Here is a 25,544-nt window from a genome sequence, read left to right on the forward strand (position 1 = left end):
CTTTTTAATCAAACTTTCATTTGATGTTGGTTGAAATTTCACATGTGGACCAAATACAGAGAGATTAAATGATTCCAGCAGCTTGAATTTAAGGCAAGCACTAACCTTTGATAGCAAATAAATTAAAACAATAGTACATCTCAACAATCTGTTTCAGGGGACACTTAGTAGAAGCTGGTTCATTTGTTCATTCATTACTTCATTTTTCACCAGTTTGGCAAGCAGTTACTAAGGATGTACCCTGATTGGAGTTCTTCATAGGTGTTGTGGGAGCTGTTAAGGGGAGGGTGGTGACGTTCAAGGTCTCATGGGGGAGAGATGACAAGCTAGCCCACACTGCAGGATGTAAATATGATGACAGAAGTTGGCAAACTACAGAAACTTCTCACTTCTAGGCTAGGAAGTGATTCTGGCGTCGAGAAGAGGAAGCAGATATAGGGCATATTTCTGAGAACGTGAACTACGGTGGAGGAAGAGAAAAATGGTATTTTTATCAAGGGATAGGTATAGAGAAAACATACCAACCAAGTAGGCTCGGCTCTTAAGTAATTTGTTTCTTTACAATCACCTTGTCCTATTTTTCTATTGTCACCTCTCTTATAAGAGGTAACTTTTTGTATTATGTGTTAGTAGTCTCAGGGCATAGCTTGTGGACCATGGCAGGCCTGTACACAGTGGCCATTCCATATGTACCGAAATTGACAGTGTGTTTACTAAGGATTAGAGTGATCGATAATTTTTATCAACTAATAATTGTGAAAAATTTGAGCCTGATCTATGTATAGTTTCATAATTTTGTCCTCCCCCGCTCTTTCTTTTCTTTTTTTACTCCCCACCCCTCTTTTCGTACTGAGGACTGAACCTGGGGCACTAAGCATGTCAGAAAAGTGCTTTGTGTCTATGCTGCATCCCTAGCACACAATTCCGTTCTTTCTGTAGTTTATTACATACTCTTTGGCAGAACTGTCCCTCTGTGATACATTGGGAGTAAAACAATGAGATGCTTTTCTACCCCTAAGTATTTTGACAACACTTTCTGACACATTGCTGACCTCTATCCTTCCACCGTACCCTGAGCTACCTTAGGGTAAATACTGTGGGTTTTTTTGTTTGTTTGTTTTTGTTTTTTTTGCCTGTGTGCTCATATCTCAGTTTGGAGCCCATAAGTGAGTGACCTTCATCATTTGCTGTAGTAGGTGAAAACAAGGAAAGAACTTAGGCCAATGACCACGGAATATTTTTCAACTTTTGGAGGCTCATTTATAGTTCTCAACTTGAATTAGCACTTAGTTTTGTACATTAATTAACACGGAAAGCAGCCCTTGATCTGACTGTCCTGGAGATTCTTTATGCAGGCTGTGGGACTCAGGCTCAATGTTCCATTATTTTGTGAATGTGTTGAAACCATACAGTTCTATCATATACATGGCCTTCTATAGTTCTAAATCTTTCTTAAAATCCACAAGCAATGATCTTATGTATATTGCATTTCTATAAGCCGGTTGTTTCATGCACTGTTTATTATTCAGTCTTCCTTTGACCACAGTCTCTAAATACTTGTTCTGTGTCTGTGTTGATGTTGCACTAGGTATCAGAGGTGCAAAGATAAGATACAAGCTTCCTCCTTTCTAGGAGCTGGAAATATAGCAGGAGTGTTAGAAACACTAATACAGAAACACAGGACAGAATTGCAGCTACCATGTTGGATATTTGTGTAGGAAACAGAGAGGTTCAGGATTTGCAGCCATCAGCTTCGCGTAGAAAGCCAGACAGTGTTCATAAAAGAGATCTTAGATTTGGGTGGAAATGTGGGTGGGGCTCTGTCAAGAGACAGAGAGTCCTGAAGCAAGAGTACTCGGACATGTATCACATCATGGCGGAGAGTATGTCACCAGCACCAACATTTTGACCACCACTACCATCACCTTCACTACGGTTGCTATGATTCTGTTAACCTTTCATCATTGTGGCCAAAGTACCTTATAAAAACTGCTCAGTGGGGGGAAGGATTTATTTCGGCCCGGGTCACGGTGTCTTACCTCCATGTGTTTCGGAAGAACATCTTAGTGTAGGAACGAAGGGTAGAAGAACATCTCATGGTGGACAGGAAACAGAATCAGTGACACAAAAGGGATAAGAAAAAGAGAACCACACCCCAGGGAGCAATTCCTCCAACTAGGTCTTACCTACTAAAGTGTCCAGAACCATCCAAGTGGTTCCATCAGCTGGAACTAAGGCCCCAAACACATAAGTCTGGGAAGGAGCATTTCTATTGGAATAAAAGCAATGATCATTTTATAGACCAGGTCATCAGTAACCATAATGAACACCATTTCCATCACTGTCACCACTGACATCACTGCCACCATTGCCACCGTGACCCCCTTACTGCCAGTATCATCACCACTCCTGTTGACTGGCACGTGTCTGTTACCTGCCACGTATAGGCATATGACTGAGGGAGGACATCTTTGCTTAATATCATGTAATCTTTTCGACCTATAAAATAGTCTCTCTTAGGGTTTTCAACTCAAGAGTCAAGAAATAGAGGCACAGAGGCAAGAACTATTTGCCCTTATCAATACCTCTAAGTAGTGACAGGATTCCAACTCAAGTTCGCTTAGCTCAGAAAGCAAGCATTTAATTGGGTTTCTCAAGAGTCTTAAACACAAGGCCAGATGTTTAGCTTTATCATTTTGCTAAGAGTTTCACTGTCTAGAATCCTTTTCTGTTCTTGGCAACCATTACAAAATTAGTTTCTTAAGTTATTTATTACAACGCTAAAGAAGATTTGTCCTGGCTAGTGTTATATCAGCTTGACAGGAGCTTTTAGAAGGGGGAACCTTGACTGAGACTGGCCTGTGGACAAGCCTGTGGTGCATGTGGGAGCCCGGATAAGTCTGGGTAGTGCCACCCCTAGATGGTCCTGTGGATATATAAGGAAGGAGGTTGCGCAAGCCATGAAGGGTAAGTGGCACTTGTCTGTAGATTCTGTATCAGTTCCTGTCTTCACATTCCTGCCCAACTTGAGTTATTGCCCTGACTTTTTTGCTGATGGATGGTGTGGGGTTTGAATAAGAATGGCCTCCATTCCTTCCCCCTTGCTCATTGCTGCAAGTGATGAACTAGCCAGGGCAATGCTGGAGAGTTCACCCTGGTAGTGAAGACAGGGGATAGCTGCCGTACTGACCAACCTTGTAACTATCCAGGCCTAGAATCAGGGTTATGTGTTGGCCCTCTCCAACATCTACCCCATCAGTGATCTCCTGGGACATAGGGGCCTCAGAGGTGGGGTGGGAGGGCGGAGGGGGGTGTCGGTCCTACAGACCTAGGGCTGCAAGATCTCCATGACAGAAGGCAGCAATGGAATGTCTAGGAAAAGTCTCAGTGAGGACCCAGCAACCATGGTGTAGCAGAGACCAGGGACCTTGAGTCAGACCCATGATTCTTTGGAATGAAAGCCTGCATGTAAATATGTTTGGATAAAGGGATTTACTATGTGACTCACTGTGTCACACTGAAGCTTCTGTGATAAGATTCTCCCTTTCTTTTATCTTTCTTCTCTTAAATTTTATTTTGTTTTCTTGGGGGTGGGTGGGAGGAAGATGGGTGAGATTGGGAGACATAATGTGAAAGGCACAAAGAACAAATAAAAAGAAATTTTAAGAAATGGCCCCCAGTGCCTCATTCATTTGAATGCTTAGACACCAGCTAATAGTGTTTATTTGAGGAGGATTAGTAGATATGACCTTGTTGGAGTAGGTGTGGTCTTTTGGAGAAGTTGTGTCACTGGGGGTGGACTTTAAAGTGTTAAGCCCATGACAGGCCCAGTTCCCCTTGCAGATCAGAACGTAACTTTCAGCTACTCTTCCAGTGTTATGCATACTGCCATGCTTCTGCCATGATGACAATAGACTAAACCTCTGAAACTCTAAGCAAGCCCCAGTTAAATGCTTTCTTTGATTAGAGTTGCCTTGGTCACGGTGTCTCTTGACAGCAATAGACAGACGAGATGTGGAACCATAGGCTGACACATAAACCCTTTCTCCTCCAAGTTGCTTTTGGTCATGGTGTTTTTATCACAGTGATAGAAACCCTCACCGGGACAATATCATTTGAAGAACAAATCCCAGAACAGTCCTCAGTAAGCAAGTACATTTGACATAATAAATCTATGTTTGGGTCCGTTAAGTAACAATGATGATTTCTGTGTTCTGTTGTGCTGAGCTGACTCTAATACTTGTATGCTCTTGCTCCTTTATGTGAAAAACTAGACTTCTCATAGAAGCCATTCCTAAGGTTACTGAAACTATTAAATATTTATAAATGCTTATTTATTTATAAAGTGCTTAACATGGGGGATGGGCTTATGACCCCAGGGCCATAGAAATTTTAGCTATTCTCTTATTCTTAATCTCTGCCTTGATCCACTTGATAATCTCTTATACCTAGAATAGCTAGTGAACCTGCCCTTGTCACCTGCCCTTTCATGGGAGGCTGCCTGGTTGCTAACAAGGGATTTTCTTTTGACCACTAGATTGCTACCATTTTCTCCATGCAAAGCGTAGGCACGCTGGCGGAAAACAGGGCCTCACCCAGTAGGCTGCCACTAGCCTGGTTCCCAGCAGCGAGCAGCAGCTCCTGAGGTAGAGGCAGTGGTTTCCCCTTTCTTTGGACAAAAGTCTCTGCTAAATTCGCAAGGAACTCTGCCAGTTGGCTAAGCAGGTCTCAGGTCCTTCTGGAAAACGGAAGAGGAGAATGAAAAACAAAGAAACAAATAAAACCCTCCCCTGTTCTCTCTTCCCGGATTCCTCGTTAGTCCACAGCCTTGAATGCAATTCCACTTACGGAGTGGCTATGCTGCTTTCATGGCTGGTTCAGGGGCTTGCAGGAGCGAGCATCAGTCCTGGTTACTGCTTACTTCTTGCTGTAGGTCAAAGTGACTAGACATTCTGGTTTAGCAAGGACTGTCTGCAACGACACGGCTTCAAACCTTTCTTCTGAGCCACATGTGATGTAATGTGACCCTTTATTTCAACCTCAGCTTCACACAGACTAAAGCCGTGAAGTCATGGTTCTTGAAACGTGTTTCTAAGGGTTAACATCCATTCCCCGCTCTCTCCTCTCTCTCTCTCTCTCTCTCTCTCTCTCTCTCTCTCTCTCTCTCTCTCTCTCTCTCTCTCTCTCTCTCTCTCTCTCGTTTTGAATGGAGGCTATAATTAAAATGGAGAAGGTACAGGGTAGCTGGTAGTTGCAATCTCAAAAGTCAGCAGATTCTGAAAACCAAACCTCTATCGAAGGAGGTCAAGGTGGCTTGGAAAGTCATTTATTCGAGCAAGCTGAAAAATGAAGAATTCAGGAAAAGCAAATCCAAGTCAGCGTGGAAAAAGGAACCACCCTGGAGAAAGTGCCGGGCGGTGAAAGTGGAACGAAACAGAAAGTTCTAGCTTTGACCTTTATCAAACCCAGAGCAAATGCCAGACTAGACCTCTGATGATTATTTTCTATTGAACGTCCTATAATTTGAAGGTATTATGAATCAGTGGAGTGCTGTATAGAATTCCTGGGTGAGAAAGGACAGCAGAAACCACTTGGTCTGATGATTCCCAGATGAGACTGTTTTGAGGCCTGAGTGCAGGTGGGGGTGGGGTTCCATCTCTATATTCATTATAATGACACCTACAAGGCTGTGATGGAAAGTAATTTAAATCCTTCTTGATTAAGTATCTTTGCAGTTGTGATGGGTCACCTTCAATGTCTACCTTATTGGATCTACCATCAACTAAGAGACGTAGCTCTGGGTAGGTCTGGGAATGAGGAAGAGCTTTCTGGCAAAGGCCCACACATCAAGAGATCTGAGGGAAAAGGGTGCTGCTTTGGCTAACCTGCTTTAGTTCCCTGTTGGTAAGTGCATCCATTCTGTGGCCGTTGCTGATGCTGACATTGTTGGCTGACTCCAGTCTCCTAGTGTGGTGTGAAGCTCCCCAGGAACCTTCCAGGCCTTCTGTGCCAGATGATGATTGCCGAGACATCCAACCTCTCCAGTGTGCTGAGAGCCACTGTTGAAGGACTCAGCCCATATTGTGTAAGTCAATCTAGTAAATATCCTTTGAAATATATATTCAATTCTGTTCCTTCTGAGCCCTGACTGACGCATCAGCATGGCTGCAGGCAGTTAAAATAAAATAAACGGTGGTATGGAAAAGTAGTTGACTATCACTATTAAATGACCTATCTGTCTCTGAGAAGGGATAGTTGAAATGGTTCAGTTATAGGCAAAGTAAATAACAGTTTGATGTATTTCTCCGTCTCTCTGTCTCTCTGTGTTTCTGTGTCTATGTCTGTTTCTCTCTCTGTATGTGTTGGTGTGTATGGCGTGGGGGTGGATGAAAATATATATGATCATCAGAAGCTAATAAAATGTTCATTTAACTGTTAACCATTTTGTAACTTCTGATACCCTCTCGTGGGCTGAACTCGTTCACAAGGGGGGAAAATCACAGCCTAATTATGAAAATGGTAATACGTTTATATGGAAGCTAATTGCAGAGTGAATTCAACATGGCAGAATAATTTCCATAATTCACCTTTTCTCTCATAGTATGTGTGTATGCATGAATACAATTATTTATCTGATAAATAAATTATCTGATAAATTTACAATGTTGAATTTTCTAACACCCTTTGAGTTTGAAGCTGTTATCTTTATTACATGATTTGAAGCAATCAAATCATGACAAGACTGAATGACTTGGCTTTGGTTGCAGAAGCCAAAACTACATGGGATTATATTTTTTTAAAACATTCAAATTTCAGTTCACAAGTAGCTAAGTAGCTAAACTAGGATTGCAAGAAGGCAGGGTGGTTTTCTCCTGGTGGAGCAAAGACTGAAGCACCTGTCTCCTGCCTTTGTTAGATGGGAATTAAAATGTGTAATTAATTTTTAAAAAAATGTATGTGTGTATGCATTCATTGCATGCATGCATGAATGTGTGTGTTTGTGTGTGTTCATATGTGAGTGACATTCACATGGAGGCTAGACTTTCTCAATCTCTCTCCATATCAGATTTTTCAGATAGGTCTTCTCTCTGAATCTGGACTCACCAGTTTCCTAGACTGACCGGCCAGCAAACACCCGGGATCCAAAAATGAACAAAGTGCTGGGATTGCAGTAGATTGGCACACCTGAATTTTTACCTTTGCGTTGTGGATCTGAACTCCGGTCCTCATGCCGCTCAGCAAGCACTGTACAAGTAAACCATCTCCCCAGCCCCTAAAGGGGGGATTTCTAAGCTCTGCAGCCCTCCTTTATTTGTATGAGACAAACAAACATAAGATTTAGGAGACATCTTAAATCTATTTAACCTTCATGTTTCAAGAGATACACATGGCTTTCTAGAAACTGACTTTTAACAGCACCGAGATGCTCCCACTCAAAGGAAGTGATAAGAAAACAGGCATTATGGTGGCACAGAAGGAGCAGTCTCAGCGTGGATTCCCTATGCCAATACTCACTGGTTTTGGTCTCCAATCTCCTCATAAACTTAACTTGCAACATAAAATAATTAAGGTTAGAGAAGGGAAGTGTAAAGCAGAATGCAATACATCAAAGATGAGACACAACACTAAGGAACTCCAAACCATCATCTTTTCATTGTTGAAATTTTGTAATTATTTTATAGTCGGAATACTATGAGGACCCAGACATCTTTAATGAGAGTTTCCTTGTTTAGCTTCATGGTCCTTGCAATTTGTGCCTAATAGTTACTATATAATATTATACATATGTAAGTTGTAATATTTTGTTGACGCATATTCTTTACTATGTGAACTTTCCCCTTTAAGTGTGGCAAAGATGCACATTCCCCACAGATCTACTGTCAACCTATTGATCTGTAAATTCAGTAAAATAACAACCGACGAAAAGGGCAAGTATCCTAGGTTTCTTCTTTCATGATAGAGCCCATGACTAAAAGCAACTTGGGGATGAAAGGGTTTATTTCAACTCATACTTCCAGACAATCGTTTATCATGGAGAAAGTCAGGAAATGGAGGCAGAAACTGAAACAGAGGCCATGAAGGTGACTGCTTAGTGTCTTGCACCCTGGCTTACTCAGTTGGCTTTCCTATATACCTCAGGACCATCTGCTTAGGGGTGGCACAATCCGCAATACACTGTATCCTCCCGCATCAGTCTTGAATCATGAAAATGCCCTACATGTTTGCCTATCGGCAACCTTCATGGAGGCATTTTTCAAATGAGGTCCTTGTTTCCAACCAACTCTAGCTCACATAAAGTTGATGAAAAAAGCAAGCAGTACCATTGAGAACTATTCAATAGGTCATTTCTGGTGTTTTATAGACATCTGTTCATAGGAATCTTGACAACATCTGTCAGAGATTTCAAAGGCATTGTTTTCTGAGTTTAAAAAATTTATAACTTTCCATCCAATTAACTGGCCATCCTCAAACATCGTGGCTCATCAAACAGATGCTGCTTCTTTGATGATAATTTCTTTGTCTCAATTATTTCACAAGGGCTTTGCCTGCACTTGAAAGTCTGCGAAGTGATTATTTTTGGTGTGTGTTGATGGCCCTGTTTCCATGACTACTCTTAAGGATCTTTCACGTTAGGATGTTGCCTTTCAATGTTGTTACTCTAATTGCGAGGAAAGGTACCCAACAAACATCATTTGCAGAGTGATTGTTGATGAAATTGATTAGTTTACACTACTCTATGCTCATCCATTCACTTAGAAACAAGGTCTGATGATTCCTAGCCTTAAACTCCCTGCATAGCTAAAGATGACCTTGAAGTTCTAACCTTCCAAGTGCTTAGATCACAGGCCCATGCTGCCACACATGATTTGTGCAGTGTTGAAAATCTAACTCAGGACCTTGTATGTGCTAGACAAGCTTTCTTGCAACTGAGCCACATCCCTAACTCTCTTTCCACTCCTCGAGGGCTTGTGGTGAGAACCTAAGCCGCTGGCCTACACCCAATCTGCCTTGTGATGAACTAACTTCCTGTTAAGAACATACCATCTCCTTGCCCCAACAGGAGCTGGATTTGACCTCCTGTTTTGACCACCTATCACTATCACTCCCTGTAGAGCTTTAGTAGGAGAGTTTGTGCTGACAAGATGCTTCTCTTTTAAGTGTCCCAAAAGGACATTCAGCTGGTGCTGAGAGGTGGATTAAAGCAAATGTTGAATTCTTAGAATAAAGCCAACTTTATTTTACATACTCTCCTTTCTATGTGTTTGTTAATATACTGTGTTTTTTTTTCTTAAATCTCCTGTGTTCACCTGTTCCTCTGAGGTCTGAGGCTACCTTCTTCCTCCTCTGAATACAATATGCATTTAGGCATCTTCTACAATACCGGCTTGCTGGTCGTGAACTGCCTTAGCTTTCCTGGAAAATGTCCTCCTGTCTCTGTCAGTTTTAAAAGACAACTTTGCTGGGCACATCACAGTCTTGGTTGGCAGTTACTCCCTTCTTCCCTTCAGGCTTACCCAGCTTTAAGAGTTGTGGATGCTATGTGGTGTTATGCTGATGTGTTTGCCTTTGTGAGTTGATGCCTTTCTCTGACAGCTTTATATTGTTTCTTTAGTTTGTGTTTTGGTATTTTGAGTGTATATTTGGAGAGATTTATATTTGATCATGTGTACTTGAGGTCCTGGGATGTTTAGTTTTTTTGCCAAGTTGACAGAAACTAGAGATGCATGGGAATAGGAAACTTCAACTGAGAAATTTCCATCATGAGATTGGCCTCTGGGCATATCTGTACGGCATGTTCTTTACTGATAGTTGATAGAGCAGGGCTTCACCTACCGTGAGCAATGCTACCGCTGGACTAGTGGTCCTTGGCTATAGAAGAAAGGCAGCTGAAAGCAAGCCACTAAAAAGCACTTCCCCATGGTCTCTGCTTTAGTTCAGTCCTGCCTCCAGGTCTCTGCCGCCTTGAGCTCTGACCCTGGCTTCTCTCAATGGCGTACAGTAAAGTGTATGATGAGATAAAGCTCCCCACATTGATTTTGGTTAACGTCCTATCGCAGGAACAGGACAGGAATTGGAATCCGGAACAGGTGATATTACTGCGGTGCATTTGACCATGCTGCTTTGTGGGGAGGACTGGGGAGATGGCTGGAACAGGCTGGAAGTGCTCAGAGAAGAAAGAACTGCCGTGGGAATTTGGACAGCAATGCTGGGAACAATGTAAAGGGATGCCTTCGGACATTTAAGAAGGAAGTTTGGGACTCCCTGACGTCTCTGTTGGGGTTGTTCCTGTGATACATTTTTAATTAAGAAGTCATAGAAATGACACCTTTGCTTTATTGGGACTGAGAAATCAGCTGTGTTTAAACAAGAGACCAGCATCATTGAGGTGAAATCTTTTGGGGGGCAAAAGTCAATAAGGAGGAGATAAAGGGAAAGAGAGAAGGATGGAAGGAGGAAGAAGGGCAGGAAGTAAAGAACAAGTGTCCTGTGGCTGGGGCATGGCAATCCGGCCTTGCTGGTGGCGGTGGGAGATAAACAGAATACTAACTATTGTGGCTAATTTAAATTATTTAACAAATTAAATGTTTGTTCACCTTTTGATTTTCTTGTAAGACTAAATTCTTGGGGCTGTTACTAATTTACCTTGATGGATCCTATTTGAACTTTGGTTCACTTACAGTAATAATCTTTTGCTGGCCCTGTATTTATTCTTCCCTATGCTTTTGCCACCGCCATATTGACTTTTGCCATAAGTTTCACAAGCTCCTTGAGAACTGCTGATGCATCCGCAATCCTCTGAGACTCTGTATCAAATAATTGATGAAGATTGTTTTAAAAGGTGATGAACCAATTGAAACTCTTTCTTTGGTCACAAGGGTGGGTAGAGAGATGAGTCAGAACACGCGCTGTGACTCAGTAGAGCTAATGGACTGGCCCAGCTTCCGACTGGGTGAAATCTGAGATGGAGTTACCAGCCGCTCTTGCTTCATGGAGTGGGTGTGTCCAGCACTCAGCCTCCCAAATTGAGTGGAATCCAGGTGGACGTGTAGCAATCTCTGAGAACTCATTAGGATGTAATTTGTTCCAGTTTCCCTTCCCTTTCCAGGTCATTTAGGGAGAAGACATTGGGCTGATTCTCTAAGTAAAAGAAGATGAAAACTTAATCAAATGCACAGATGAAATCCAGTCTCTAAAACGACGCTTAGAGTTTGAAGAGGACAAATCTGCGTGGATCTGAGAACTGGACTTGAGGCTGAGCGGTACCAGTGTGGGCCCACTGGACTTAAATCAAGCTGCTTAAATTTAATATGACTGTCCCACTACATCAAGCTTTCCTCCCAAAGTCTATATTGGGAAAGGATTTCACTTTTAAAGCAACACATAGCATGGAAGATGTTTTGTTAGAATGTTGTTCTTCATTTTGCCTATTCCTCCACCCTATTCTGAGTTTTAAATCCCGGACAATGCAGTTCTGATTGCCCGGCCCAGGACAGCGAATCCACAGCTAATTATAACCCAGACTCACAGGACATTTGAACAGAAAGGCCAGTGCTAGTCTTTGTGGTTTTAAGAACGGCTTGGTATTTCTTTAAAAATACAGCTTTTAGGGTGGCTCAGACCTGCCAGCTCTCAGGGTCTTTGCTGATTACGCCGGGAAAAAGGCCACACAGAGAGCAAGGTTCTGAGTTGATTTCTTTCCCCATAATTACTTTTACACATCGAGTCTCTTCAATGTCACCCTGACACCAACAACATCCTCTCACCCATCGGGTCTGATGTGGAGCCCAAAAGACATCTGGGACATGGGGCCCTGACCCTACGGACTCAGGTTTCAGTGTTGCTGCTCCTCAAACCTGCATAGGGACCTGGAGGAGCCCTGTGTCACAGCAACTTCAGATCCGTGGGTCTAGTCTTGTTGCCGCCGTCCCCACTCTGTTCTCGACCACTTCATGCTGAAATGGGCATGTGTGTGGAAATAAAGACAATCCGTTGAGCTCCAAAAAACAAAACAAAACAAAAATATAGTGTACACTAAGTGACTCAAATTTCTTGAACAGACATTTTGAATTATCACTTTGACAGGAATTATCTTAAATGGGATCTATGAGAATCAAAACTACTGTGAATAGAGTTGCATATTTTAACAAAGCATTTCTCTTTCCATCTGATAGCCCCAGAAAAGAACTGCTGATTTTTAGTGGCTCAAGAAAGAGATCATTGGAAAAAGAGGCAATTTCCCCCCCAAGTCAAAGACAAAGCCAAACCCAGAATTCTTCGTTAACATTCCTCAGTGCCGAATATAGCGCTGGGTATGTAGGTGGTAATTAGAAAATATGTTTAGAGCAAGAATGGAAGATTCCTGTGTATCAGAGTCTTTATCTCTCATCTCACCACCCTGAGGGGAAGTGCGTGAGGCAGCTGACGAGAGAGGTCGGGAGAGCAGATTGCTCTGCAAGCCCTACCTTTGCTTCTTGTGATCTTAGGAGACATTCTTAACCCTTGTGTCTAGTGTATCACTGTGAAGGAGGAATTATGACTCCTTTATTGTTCATAGGGTTTATAAAAACCGTTTATAAAGTGGTTGGTCCTTACTGACCTCTTATGAAGTGAGAGCCTCCGTCGTTATTGGGCATAGCAGAAGGACGGTGTTAATTTCAGGACAATTATTAGGAAACGGCTGCCCCGAGTGAACTCCCTTTTAAATCCTTGTAGCAGGGTCTGGCTTTACCCCAAGTTTCTGGACCATGCAGCCTGAGCTTGTCCTTCTTCTGAAATCCCTATAGACCCCAAGTTCTGCTGACCCCAAAGTGCCTTAGTCATGGGGGAATTAATGGGACTTTTGGCCAAAAACATCAAATGGAGATCTTCCAAGGACAGAACATTCTGGAGCCCACAGTGTTTTATATCTTCTTCTCATAGAGGCTGGGGTCAAAGCAAAGCCAGCGGGTGAGTTATCTAAGGGTACCTCAACTCGAAGACATTTAAGAGCTTTTACAAGTTTTGTGTGTTGAAAATAATACACGTTGGCATCAAATTTAGACTTCTTTTGGCAAACTGACCAACCTTGCTAGCAATATAGTTAATTTGGAAAAAAAAGGGAAAAATTCAGCAAGTTAAGAAAGCTAAGCTTTTGAAATTTCACTTCAATGATTTTAATATTTTGTTATTACTTTTAATTTTACAAGGTATGTCTACAGTGAGAATCATTGTCTCTTGAAATTTGGTTATTCTGCTTGCAAGTCCAGTTTTTGAAATACTGAGGGTCATACAAGGGGTAGAAACATTTTCTGGTGAATCCCCTGGGGATGGGATGGAATGTTTTCCTGAATTATCTTGGTCAGAGGGCAAACACCTATTTAGTTCATCCTCGCGTCAGCAGGACTTACTTAGCGTGGTGGCTGACTAGGGGAACAGGGTGAGCCACTGTCTCTTGACTGAAAATAGAGACTCAGCCATGAAGTGCAGATGAAGTCCCAGGAGGGACTCACCATGCAAAGCCGCAAGTCCCCTGCTTTGACCTAAGCCCTGTCACTAATTTGCTATGTGACCTGGACAATCACTTATCTGTCGAAGGAAGATCTTGTCAGGCAGACAGTGTGGTAGACTTCCCTCATGGGGTGTTCTGATTGCTTCGAAAAGCTGGCGTGTGGAGCGCATGAGACAAGGAGGTGTTTTATGTGTGGAAAATGATATCCTTTATATGATACAAATGTTTGAAATAGAAAACTGTGCTTATTTAAAATCTTAGCCAGGGTACTTAGCAGTTTCTGAGAAAGCAACCAGACTGGAAGTTATAAGGAACCCAACTACATTCTTACTTAAGCTATGCTGTGTGTTGACATAAATCATTCTATCATTTACTGAGCAATTATTATTAGTCAGCTGGTCTGCATCCAGGTTACACTATTATCAGCTTTATTACTTTTCTTGTACTGCTGTGAATGAATCAGAGCATTGACTGCTCACATATAACCACTTAGCTGTATTCCTAGCTTGTCACAATGCATTAAATTGTAGCAGCAACCATGCTAACAGGAATCACCATCACCATTCCTGTCACCACCACCACCATCACCACCACCACCACCACCGCCACCACCACCGCCACCACCACCGCCACCACCACCGCCACCACCACCACCACCGCCACCACCACCACCAACTCCACCACCGCCACCAACACCACCATCACCTCCACCACCGCCACCACCACCACCGCCACCTCCACCACCGCCACCTCCACCACCACCATCACCACCACCACCACCACCACCACCACCGCCACCACCACCACCAGCACCACCACCACCACCACCACCAACTCCACCACCGCCTCCACCACCGCCACCACCACCGCCACCGCCACCGCCACCACCGCCACCACCGCCACCACCGCCGCCACCACCACTGCCATTCCACTACTCTTGTTACCTATTTATTTGTGGGTATGTGTTGGGGTAAGGGTATGTATTTCACAGCACCCATGTACAAGTCAAAGCATAGCTTGTGAATTTGTGTGGTCAGTTTTCTCTCCAGCATGTGGGTTCCTGGGATAGAACTCAGGTTTTGTGGCAAATTCCTTTGTCTACTCTGCCATATCACTAGCCCGTGATCTGTAGCCAAGAGAAAGAGGTGTGACTCTAGAATTCACTTCCCTCCACTGTCTCACAGCCCTTCATAAAATTTTTTTTGCAAGTGTTTCATCCCCATGGGATACAAGTTTCTTTACCTAGATTTTATTGACTCCCCATCATAACCAAATGAGGCAGGGTGGTAAGAGTGTTGCCCTATTTTATAGATGCCAAAACAGAGGCACAGAGAGGCCAGTAGGCCTGCCTGCCTGGAAGGCATGGCTGTGTTCATGTCCCACTGCTGGAGCTGGTGGCAGCGATGTAAGCTGATGTAGGTGTGTCTTCTATCTATCTGATGATTTCATTGGATAATTAATAAAGAAACTGCCTGGCCCATCTGATAGACCAGACCTTAGGTGGGTGGAGTAGACAGAACAGGAAGAAGGAAGTGAGGTAGATGGCTCAGTCAGATGCTACGCCTCTCCTAAGTTAGACAGACCGCCGTGCCTCTCCTCAGAGAGATGCCAGACATGATGAAGCTCCAGCCCAAGATGGACGTACGCTAGAATCTACCTGGTAAGGCACCACTTTGTGGTGCTACACAGATTATTAGATATGGGTTAGTCAAGATGTGAGTAAGAGGCTGAAAATAATGGGCCAGGCAGTATTGAAAAGAATACAGTTTCCATGTAATTATTTCGGGTGTAAAACTAGCCGGTGGCCGGGAGCTGGGGCGGCGGGAAGGCGGCCCGCAGCTCCACACTACAGTAAGCAGGGAAGCAAAGGGCAGAATGGGCAGCACAGTCCTCTCCTGGAAGATGGCGCTTTCTTTGTAGAAACAGCGAGTCAGATTTCAGGGCCAACTTCTCTGTTAAGACAAGGGAGGGCTGGAGCTAATTCACACCACATTTCCTGAATGAGGCTTGTTCCTAACTTTTCTATTTGGGGAATGTCTGTGTTATGTATCTCCTCACCCTAGTACAGAGCTCAAACCCAAACTTTTCTTCAGGGGTAGGAGGTAGGTACAGGACTCACCCATATCCCAGGTAATCGCACATTTTCTGAGAGCCCAGTCATACCTTTACAAGAGAGCCCAGAACAAATACATTTTGTATAGAATTTATTCATGTCCCTGATGTCCCTGTCCCTTTTTTCTTTCCCCTCTTCCTTCTTTTTTTTTTTGTGAGGCAGGTCTTACTATGTAGCCTAGGCTGGCCTAGAACTTGCTTTATACAGTTTCCTTTGTGTTGGGATCAAAAGCCTGTACCATTCTTTGACTTCCCTGTGAATCTTTCATCTTGGTTTCAGTGTCTGTAGAAGTAGTCAGACTGTTGGCAGAGGCTACTCTGGGGCAGACCCCGCTATGGGATATCTAGTCTAGACTCTGCCAGTCAGTAGGTGGAAGATTTTCTGATGGTCCAGAACATTGCTACTGGGAGCCTTGCCTTGATATGTCCATCACCCCAAACTTCTGTGGACTAACTAATATCTTTTTGGAAAATAAGACTAAAATTGTCCCCTCTTGATAAGTGGGAACAGACTGTAGGCCAGGTGTCATATTGCAAGCCTGTAATCCCAGCACACAAGAAGCTGAAGTTGGAGGATTACCAAACGTTTGAGGCCAGCCTACTTTGCATAGTGAGAGTGTTATCTCAAAACATCAAAATATTTTTTTTTGAAAGTGACATACAAGAATCTACCTTCTGTCAAACTAGCTGTGTGCTGTATCCGGTAAATAAGCCAGTGCCTGCCTCAGGGTCATGAAGTTCAACTCATAGGAAGTCTTAGCCAGTCCAGAGTTTTGTTACCCTATGTGCACTCTGAAAGGAAATTTGGGTAATCCTCCCATCTCCTAGAAACCAGGGTACAGCAAAACAAAGTCTGTATTTCCCAGGGGGCTCCTAATGTCCCTGGGGTAGTAGCTTTTGATTGTTAATTTTTTAAGGAATTTTACAGGCCCATTTACATTGTTAGTAATTTAAAAACCAACTGTTTTGGGACTATTTATATGGCAAAAATGAATGAATGGCATCCATCAGGACTCACCCTCCAACTGACTGCTAAATAACTATCTACACATCACTATCCTGACATTTTCTAATTAGTGTTTCCTGCTACACACTCCAGTCCCAGACGCCCTAGTCTCAAGTGAAGAGTATGAAGCAGCAGCGAAGCTCTGGTTGATCAGGAAAGGTTCTTCCCTATGCCCACTTCTGGAAGGTCTCTTGGAAATACTGCTTGCCACCAGTGGTCAAACTGGAGTATTGTCTGTTCTGGATAACCCTGAGGTTGCAGAAGATTAGGATGAACACAGGCCGTATGGACTCTTGTTTTGTTGTTTAGGCTAAGAAGTAGCTACCACATGGTTCTTGCAATGCCTGAAGGCCTTGATCCTTGCTCTTAAAATATGAGTTTCAGCTTTAGCTAGACCAACAGTGGCGTGACATGCTTATCTGAGTCAGAACTCACAGATAAAGTGTGGCCTTAGCTCCTTGTTGTCTTCCATACACACAAGTACTATCACACATTTCCTCCAGTTTAATCAGCGTGGAAGAAATACTAACCATGCGTGTAATAAAAGGAATCTTTTGAGATGATCGGGAGTGTGTATACGTGTGTGAGAATGTGGGGTAAGGCAGAGGACATTCCTACATGTTGTCCCTCAGAATCTATCCACCTTGTTTTCTTAGGTTCTCTCTTGCTGACCTAGGGCTCACTGATTGGCTCAGCCAAACTCTGGTGATTTGCTTCTTTGCCTGTCTAACATCTCAGCTACAAGTGTAGCATCGTGTTCTGGTGTGTGTGTGTGTGTGTGTGTGTGTGTGTGTGTGTGTGTGTGTGTGTGAGGAGGGAGTGAGTTCTGGGTATCGAACTGAGGTCCTCATGATTGCACGGCAAACACTTTACCCACTAAGCCATCTGCCCAGCCCATGGTGGTGGATCTTGAAGAGGAGCTACAAAGGATGGATCTTTCTTTTAGGTGTTTACCTTTACCAGAGATGCCTTCAGTGTTCTTTTCCCTCCTCACCGGCCAGTATCCTTGAAGCTAATCTCACATATCTGGTTAGTTCTCCCACACCAGGGATGAAGTTATCCTTACTGGAAAGATCTGTATTTCTCACTGAGATCTTGAAATTACTGTCATCACCACTACCATTTCTCTTTAAGCACATTCCTTATGTGAGGTTCTATAGTAAGAACTTCTTCCCAATTACTCTATTTTATTACAACCCAAGAAGGAGATGCCATCCTCATCCCCATGTTGCAGATGATGAGACAGAGGATCAAAGAGATAAAGTCGCTTGTCAAGGCCAAGAGAGGTCTTAGCTTTAGATCTGTGTGGTATCAAAACTAGAATTGTCAATCACAATCATATACAGTCTCCCTAGTTCAAATCTCTAGTGAATATCTTCTTTAATATTTCTATATGGGAATGGGTTTGGGATGCCATCCTTGGGGAATCTCAATTGTCAAAGAGTAGATAGGATTTTGAACACTTCTTATTCTTAGCATTTCAAGTATTGAGAACACTGAAATCTAGGATGACAGTAAAACTGTCTAGATCCTGAAGTGAGTCAGCAGATTCTGGACTTGAGCACAATCCAGTGTGAATTCTAGGAAGCATTCATCTTTCCTTTGTGGACTTGAGAGCTTGTTCTTCATCTATTTCAAAATTCCAAGTCTTGCCTTCTTAATTATAGTATTAGTTCCTTAAGGGTGGAAGTAATCTACTTAAACAATGTTTCTAGTACAATGTAAGAAGTGGAGACTAAGAGTTAGGAAGCAAGTAAGCCTGTGGGCACGGGAGGGACACAATAGTTTACATAGTGGTTAGTGAAGGAGAAATACGGAAGATGCCAGGACTACCTGGTACGAAGTGCAGCAAGCGTTGCTCATGGGAACGAAAGGATGAATGAGTCGGTGTCAAGATGAGTAGAGCTGAGCTTGAACTGAGGGTAGTGGCAAGAAATACAGATGAAGTTTTGCAACAAAGGAAAGAGACCCAGCTTTGAATGTTGCCGACAGGCTGATGATTACGGCATATGTGAAAGAAGCTCTGAGTCACCAGAGATGAGATATTGAGGTTAATAACCATGATGAAGAGAGCAGCCATGGTCTCTGGCTATTTGAGGAGAAAGTTGAAGACTCATTCGGCTGCCTGGGTGCTGCTCTGCTCCTGGCCAGCGAGATGCAGCTCTCTGTTGCCTGTTAGTTTGGCATGGCTTACCTAAGGGCTCTGAGAGCTATGGTTATTACAGTGGATGGATTGCTGTGTGCTTTGGGTGTGCGGATGCACAGTGCTATCAGGGGCAGTGCCTTGCAAACTTTAATGCGCATGCGAATCACTTCAGAGTCTTGTTAAAAGGCTGCTTCTAATTTCACAGTTGTTGGGCGGACCCTAAGGTTTCGAGTTTCTAATACATTACCAGGTGCTGCTGTGTCTTGAGCAATTACACTTTGAGTTTGAGGTTCTGCTTTCTCCATGGGAAAGAGCTAGAGAATGCATCAGAAAACCGGAGCTTTTGGTTAAGAACTGCCACACCGCAGACAGTGTCCCAAAGGTGGGCTAAGGAGATTCCCACGTGCTTCTCTGGAAACTGGAGTTGAAGGTCATGGAGATATGATGAAAAAGATGCCAGAAAGCATAAAAACTCATAGTTTCCCCTAGTGGTTTGCATCTAAAATCCACACAGGGACTGACTTGCTCCCAAATCACTTGCGAATTCATGTTGGTCCCTAGGACCTAACACTTCCCCAAATGCCTCGTGAGTGAGAAAGATGAGGGAGGCTTTACTCAAAGAAGGCATGGGCACACTGCATCTCATTTAAAATCCATGCACTTTCAGGATTAAGAACAAAGCTGAAGAAGAGACCACGGCCATGGAAAACTCTGAAGCACATTGCTTGTCCAGGGAATTCTAAGTCTCAGCAGAGCCTGTCTGTGTTCCTTAATTTTTACATAAAAGAGTGGAATAGTTTATTATTAACATAAACAGGCCAATGTGCTATCTCACCTTTCCTAAGATTTTATAGTCTGTAATGCACTTTAAAATAGTTTTATTGAGCCATAATTCACATATCATAAAAATTCACCCGTTTATAAAGTGTTATTTGTACTCGTTTTACAACCCACTTTATAAACCTTGGCTCCTATAGTAGGTGAGGAAAAGGCGAGTGGTAAGGGGTTTGGAGAGAGAAAAAGACAGATTGGTAGGCAGGGGCCAAGATGACAGTCATGGTAAGAGAAGAGACAAAAGTGAGAACAGAAGCACAGAGGGCAATCAGAAACTGTTCGTATCTGGATGTTTTGCTTACTGGAAATCCTTTTCTGAGATGCTTCAAAATGCTGCAGGAAGACGAACACACACAGCCCAGCAGAATACACAAGGATGCCCTCGAACTGCCAGGGACAGGCTACTGTGCCCAGTGCTCCCTGACTTGAAAGGCAACCCTGCAATCCATTAACACATGTTCGGTGCAGTGACAGCAGTAGTTTGGAAATAAGTTTTAGGTGCTCTAAGGAGCACGTCTCCAACTCTCGTCGCAGTGAGTCAGTCCAGGGAGACTCCAGACATTGATGTTTTATGGGGTGGGCTGTGTGATGTGACCCCAGGGACAGCATGTACACTTGGCTGTGTCCAGGCTTCTGGATCAAATCTTCCCTCCATGAACAGTGCCCACTTTTTATATTTTTAGACCTGGCTATCTCTCCCAACTGTAAAACCTGAATCTTCCTGGAAGGCAATCAGAGTGGTTCTGCCTCTGAGATGCCAAAACAAACACTGGAAAAATTGTTTTCTGTCAGGCTTTTCCTTTGAAAAACAAAAACAAAACTCTGAAAATTCATTTTGTTCTTCTGATGGGTGTAAACCATGGGCACACCGCTCCAGGTCACCACTGTCCACAAACTCTTTGGGTTTGGTTGGATAAAGTTTCTTTTCGTTTCTCTTCTCTTCTCTCGGCTTCTCGTCTCTACTCTTCTCTTCTCTTCGAGACAATATAAGACGAATTAGGATTCTCTTCTTCTTTCTTTTCTCTACCTCCCATACTCAATCCTTCATTCTTTCCTTTTTTCTCTTATGTAGCCCAGACTGGCCTGAAACATGTAAACATTCCACCCCAGCATCCAGGCTGGAATTGCAGGCATTCTCGGCTCCCATGCTCAGCCAGATGATACTTTTCTGGCTTCCATCTGTGAGGGTCTGCACTTTCAGTGTTAGGCAAGCCACATGCCGGCCTTCATTGTCCTTTTTTAAATTGGCACTTGAAAGTTACAGCTTTGGTTATCCTTGTCTCACCAATGGTGAGACTTCAGCTCAGAGATGTAACTGACCAAAGACCTCCATGAGTAAGAGTTGGAATTTGAAACTAAGTATTTTGCATTCCAGGTATTAAATGAGATAATACTTACAACAGAACATTGCAAAGGCTCACTCACATCTGTAAAGACCTTTAAAAATATATAATATAATGAGCAAATACATTATAAATATAGGATACTATTTCTAGTGTTATTATAATACCACACTAGCATCTACCTCCTACCTTTATCTCCCAGATCCAATCTTCCTGTTGCATCCCGTTGCCAGGCGATAGCTGACTTTATGATCTGTGTAGCCTCTTTCTGCTCTCCCAACATGGAGGACCATGGGAAGTTTTGAACACAGGCTCTTGGAGATGGCATGTGAGACTTGTTTGTGAGAGCTCTTCTGACTTGCTTGATCATCTGTGTTGATCTATACCTTCACCAGGAAGTATTGCTTCTCTTTAAGTCTTTGCTTAAGGCTAGACCCAATTTTCCTCTCATTGGACAATGTTGCCTCTTTGTTTGCGACATCAAAAAGACATAAATGATACCCTCTAGATACCTCATGGTGGCTATTTTTCTGTTCCTGAATAATATACCCCCTTTCTGGTGACCATCTCAGACTGACAACCACAGCCTTCATGGGGCCCACTGCCCCAGCTCCGACCCGCACGCTGGAAGCACTGTACTGATGTGATTCTCTAGGCCTGACTCGTTGTAGGGTTTATGAATATTTCATTTTATCTTCATATGGCCTCTTTAATGTCCACGACTGTTGATCTATTTTCTTTGCATAAGGGAAATAAAAATAAAAAGCTGAGGTTTCTTCTGGCTACTCCCTGCTTCCTTCTAACGGTCAGTTCTGGTTATCCTGGCCCTGTTTCATGACTCAGTGTCAGAGTGTCTCTGTGCTATCCAAGTTTATCCAGCTTGTAAACAGAAATGACTTTTTTCCCTCTCTCCATTTCCCACAGCATTCCCAGCTCCCGGCGTGGCTTTCTGTGTAGTTCCAGAGCCAAGGCGTTTGCAGACAGAGCTGTGCTTTCGTTTCTTCTTCTTCTTAGTCTTTCTTGACTTTCAGTCATTAAAACTTATTATATTAGTCTGTCGCCAGCCACCAACCATCTCAGCCTCTGGCATGACAGATTTCTTTCTGACTGCCATGGTCAATTTTTGTTGCAACGCCATCTTGAAGGGATTCCACCAGAGCTACAGTCATGCAGTTTCCTCCCCACACGCCCGCTGGCTGCAGGCACAGTCCCTTCCTGCCTTCAGTACATTTGTTTTTCCATGCAGAAATTAGAGAGGACCAGTGGTAAGCACACAGCTGGAGCCGAGGAAGAAAACAAGATATCCGGGATGATAGCATTTCATTCTCTCTAATCAATAATTCATTTTTAACCAGTGTGTTTGAGGAAATTGAGACTTAGCCTTAAATAGCTCCTTTGCAAGGAAGGAAAATGAGCAGAATTCTAAAACAAAACACAAATTGGGATACAGACCAAACAAAATGAAAGCGTCTTCCTGAGTGAAGACTGGGTTGACTTACTTAAGATTCTGTGCAATGTTTTTGCAAGAGGGCAAGGCGTGGCTCGTGTTTTGTTTTGAAATGTATCTGCATTACATAAACATAGGGCCCGTGGCTTTTGACTTGCCATTGCATGAATGGAGGTAAGTTAAAATGCTACAAAATTCGAATCCTGTAGCTTAGTGGAAAGTAAAGATGGTAAGGCATTTCCATCAGAACGGGTAAAATGCTGGGTGAACAAGCCACTCCCCATGCACATACAGACACGTCCCTTCCTGTGCAGGGGTTTGCCATGACCAGGAACTCCAGAGCTGACTCACCAGCTTCAAATAGCCTAGGTGCCCAGAGAAGAGAGTGGTACACTCTGTTCCACCTCTCAAAATGCACCTTGGGCTGTGAAAGTCTCTTCTTTTTTTTTTTTTTTTTTGGTTTTTCGAGACAGGGTTCTTGCGGTTTTATTCCCCTCCCTTTCCCAAAACTCCAAGTCCATGGGATGTGCTCCAAATTCTTCTTGCTTAAACCTGTTCAATTCGGACCCCCAAACTTTTCCTGCTCATTTCGCCTATGGAGGTTAATTCCCTTCATTTGAAGCACGTGTGCATGCACTTGCACACACACACACACACACACACACACACACACACGGTTGAACCTCTCTAATTTGATTTTTGAAATTTTCTATATCCAAAAGTTCTTGAACGTGAACATGGCATCCCAAGTGGAAAATTGAGTACTTAACCTTGTGTGAGGGACCCTAGTAAAAAAAAACCTACATACACTAAAATATTGTATACATTCCCTGGAGGGATTATTTATATTATTATATATCATACATATTATATATATATATACATATATATATATATATATATATTTGTGCACACACAAGAAGAAGTCATCAATAAATTTTCTGCTTGGCCTTAAGCCCCATCTCTTAAGACATTTCATTTGGAATTTGCAAATTCCATAATGTAAAAGAATATGACTCTTATTTATATATTTATTGATTTTTATTGAGCTCTACATTTTTATCTGCTCCTCTCCCTGCCTTTCCCCTCCCTTTAAACTTTTCCCCAAGGTTCCCATGCCCCCAATTTACTCAGGAGACCTTGACTTTTTCTACTTCCCATGTAGATTAAATCTATGTAAGTCTCTTTTAGTGTCCTCATTGTTGTCTAAGTTCTCTGGGATTGTGATTTGTAGGCTGGTTTTCTTTGCTTTATGTTTAAAAACCACTTATGAGTGAATACATGTGATAATTGTCTTTCTGGGTCTTGGTTACCTCACTCAAAATAATGTTTTCTAGCTCCATCCATTTTCCTGCAAAATTCAAGATGTTGTTATTTTTTTTCTGCTGTGTAGTACTCCACTGTGTAAATGTACCACATTTTCCTCATTCATTCTTTGGTCGAGGGGCATTTAGGTTGTTTCCAGGTTCTGGCTATGACAAACAAAGCTGCTATGAACATAGTTGAGCACATGTCCTTGTGACACGATTGAGCATCCTTTGGATATTTACCCCAAAGTGGTATTTACTGAGTCATGAGGAAGGTTGTTTCCCAGTTTTTTGAGAGATTGCCACACTGACATCCAAAGGGGCTGTACTAGCTTGCATTCCCACCAGCAATGCAGAAGTGTTCCCTTTACTCCACAACCTCTCCAGCATAAGTTGTCATCAGTGTTTTTAACCTTGGCCATTCTTACAGGTGTAAGATGGAATCTCAGAGCCGTTTTGATTTGCATTTCTCTGATGACTAAGGATGTTGAACATTTCCTTAAGTGTCTTTCAGCCATTTTAGATTCCTCTGTTGAGAGTTCTCTGTTTAGGTCTGTATTCCATTTTTTATAATTGGATTATTTGTTCTTTTGATGACAAATTTCTTGAGTTCTTTGTATATTTTGGAGATCAGACCTCTGTCTGATGTGGGGTTAGTGTAAATCTTTTCCCATTCTGTAGGCTGTCATTTTGTCCTGTTGACTGTGTCCTTTGCTTTACAGAAGTTTTTCAGTTTCAGGAGGTCCCATTTATTAATTGTTTCTCTCAGTGTCTGTGCTGCTGGGGTTATATTTAAGAATTGGTCTCCTGTGCCAATGCGTTCAAGCATACTTCCCACTTTCTCTTCTATAAGGTTCAGTGTGGCTGGCTTTATGTTGAGGTCTTTGATCCAATTGGACTTGAGTTTGATAGATATGGATCTATTTTCATTCTTCTACATGTTAATATCCAGTTATGCCAGCACCACTTGTTAAATATGTTTTCTTTTTTTCATTTGATATTTTTTTGCTTCTTTGTCAAAGATCAGGTGTTTGAAGGTGTGTGGATTAATATCCGGGTCTTCATTTCGATTCCATTGGTCTTACTGTCTGTTCTTATGCCAATACCAGGCTGTTTTGAGTATTGTATCTCTGTAGTAGAGTTTGAAGCCAGGGATTGTGATGCCTCCAGAAGTTTTTTTTATTGTACAGGATTGTTTTGGCTATCCTGAGTTTTTGCTTTTCCATATGAAGTTGAGTATTGTTCTTTTGACGTCTGTGAAAAATTTTGCTGGGATTTTTAAGGGCATTGCATTGAATCTGTAGATTGCTTTTGGTAAGATTGCCATTTTTACTATGTTAATTCTACCTACCCAAAAGCATGGGAGATCTTTCCACTTTCTGGTGTCTTCTTCAATTTCTTTCTTCAAAGAGTTAAAGTTCTTGTCATACAAGTCTTCCACTTGTTTAGTTAGAATTATGCTGAGATATTTTATGCTATTTGTGGCTGTTGTGAAGGGTGTTGATTCTCTGATTTCTTTCTCAGCCCATTTATCAGCTGTGGACAGGAGGGTTACTGATTTTTTTAATTTAATCTTGTATCCTGCTATATTACTAAAAGTGTTTATGAGTTGTAGAAGTTCCTTGGTAGAATTTTTGGGGTCACTATCATATCATTAGCAAATAGTGAGTTTGACTTCTTTTCTGATTTGTATTCCCTTGACCTCCTTTTTCTGTCTTATTGCTCTAGCTAGGACCTGAAGAACTATATTGAATAGATATGGAGAGAGTGGACAACCATGTTTTGCTCCTGATTTCAGTGGGATTGTTATGATCCATTTAGTTTGATGTTGGCTCTTGGCTTGCTGTATATTGCCTTTAT

The 25,544-nt window shown here is 42.6% G+C and overlaps 1 long non-coding RNA gene across 4 annotated transcripts in view; it reads left to right on the forward strand.

Moving 5' to 3' along the window:
* Positions 1-25,544, forward strand: part of LOC119805912 — a 109,001-nt gene that overhangs the window by 23,565 nt on the left and 59,892 nt on the right. For 2 of the 4 annotated variants that reach the window (XR_005284036.1, XR_005284037.1), the window contains one exon: positions 11,108-11,984. The exons of the other annotated variants lie outside the window; for them this stretch is intronic. This is a non-coding gene — a long non-coding RNA (uncharacterized LOC119805912). Of the gene's footprint in view, positions 1-11,107; positions 11,985-25,544 lie in introns of those variants that run through there. 4 annotated transcript variants of the gene reach the window in all.

This window comes from Arvicola amphibius, chromosome 1, assembly GCF_903992535.2.
Source record: "Arvicola amphibius chromosome 1, mArvAmp1.2, whole genome shotgun sequence".
Classification (NCBI taxonomy): Eukaryota; Metazoa; Chordata; class Mammalia; order Rodentia; family Cricetidae; genus Arvicola; species Arvicola amphibius.